Source organism: Megascapheus bottae, chromosome 17 (genome assembly GCF_031878675.1).
Source record: "Megascapheus bottae isolate mThoBot1 chromosome 17, mThoBot2.hap1, whole genome shotgun sequence".
NCBI classification, from domain to species: Eukaryota; Metazoa; Chordata; class Mammalia; order Rodentia; family Geomyidae; genus Megascapheus; species Megascapheus bottae.
In genome coordinates this window covers 700,556-702,472 of record NC_143525.1, presented here as the reverse complement: position 1 = coordinate 702,472, position 1,917 = coordinate 700,556, and positions in this window count along the sequence as shown.

The window sequence follows — 1,917 nt, the reverse complement described above, 5'->3', positions numbered from 1 at the left end:
GCCTTCTACCCCTAAAACAGATGCTCCTTGCCAGCAGGAAGTAGCCTGAGAAAATCAGCACCTCTTCTTTTTTTTTCTGCCAGTCCTGGGGCTTGAACTCAGGACCTGAGCACTGTCCTTGGGCTTTCTTGAGGCTAGAGCTCTACCACTTGAGTCACAGCACCAATTTCTGGCTTTTTCTATGTATGTGCTATCGAGGAATCAAACCTGGGTCTTTGTCCATGCTAGGCAAGCACTCCACCACTAGGTCGAACTCCCTGCCTCAGCATGTCTTTATAACTATCAAAAGGCTGGAATGTTAGATTCACCTGAGAAACATGGCCCCTTGCCTTTGTCTCTCTGTGTGAGACCCCGCGCAGACCCCTCCCCCTTTGTTCTGTGTGCAGGACTGCACATGGCCCTGCCTAGAAGTCCCACCCAGTACCTGTAACTCAGGTGCACCTGGAGGCTGTGGGAGGTACTCCAGGCTCTGAGGTCACTTCCTTATTCTCTGAAGTTACTTCCTCATCCACTCTAGTTATACCTCCTCCTCATCCTCCCCTATATAATTTCTCTCCAGTATTAGTTTCCTTATGCACATCTACATCAGCAGTTTGGTTCTCCCAATAAACTCTCTTCTGCCTGAACCACCAGGGAGTCTGCTTTCAACATTCACCATATATCACGAAGTGAAAAGTTGTCATCAGGGCCAGGAGTTTGGCCTAGTGGTTAAAGTGCTTGCCTAGCATGCATGAAGGCCCGGGTTCGATTCCTTGGTACCACATACATAGAAAAAAAAAAAAAAAAAGCCAGAAGTGGTGCTGAGGCTCAAGTGGTAGAGCTCTAGCCTTGAGAAAGTCCAAGGACAGTGCTCAGGCCCTGAGCTCAAGCCCAGGACTGGCAAAAAAAAAGTTGTCATCAACTCCACTTATGTGAGACAAACTATCTTTGTTGCCTAGAGAGAAACATCTGACAAAATGTATAATAAAATATTATATTGGTTATCACTGGTGCTGAGTTTCTAGAAAGGTTTGTCATTTTGTCCTTATTTGAATTTTGATTTTTTTACTGTGTGTCGTACTTGTATAATAAAAAGGATTTTTAAAAAAATTCTGTTGTGAGAGTTGCCTTTTTCAAGTTTTGTTTTTTAAGTCATTGCCGGGTTTGGCTTCTGGGCTCCAGGCTGAAATATGTGGTCAGTTTCCTGCTTGGGGAATTGTGTTTTTTCCACGTTGCCTGAGAAGCACTGAGGGTTTACAACAAACAAGGGTTGGCTGTTTCTCACCAGATCTGGGCACTGGCCTGGCCCCCCCACAACCCAAGGTACCCTGCCCTTCACAAAGCCTCTCCATGCTGAACAAAGTGTGTACTACTCTGGTGTTTATAAGCACTGAAATGAGAGCCTCTGTTTTTGCAAATAGCCAGACACTGACATTTGCACATAATTCTAGCTACTCAGGAGGCTGAGACGTGAAGGATCGTGCGTGGCTCCATGTCAATTGGGCCAGCTATAACCAGAAAAAAATCTAGATGAAGGTGTGTGTAGAGTGCCAACCCAGTTGATAGGCATTCAGTTCAAATCCCAGTGGTGGAGCGGGTAAAGTAGCCACGTGACATGGTCCTAACCAATCAAAGCCTTCTGTTCTCTAGCTGCAGTGATTGGCCCAGAGGTGGACATGTGATCCTTGACAGCTCAATGAAATTCAACTTCAGGACTTTTATTGCAACTATGGGGGAAAAAAATTCACTCTGATTTCTGGAAGGGTGCCAGCACGGTGGCTCTGTAATCCTAAATACTCGAGAGGCTGAGATCTGAGGATGGCAGTTCACAGCCAGCACGGGCATTAAAGTTTGTGAGACTCTTATCTCCAATTAACCACTAGAAAACCGGAAGTGGGCTGTGGCTCAAGGGGTAGGGTGATAGCCCTGAGCTGAAGA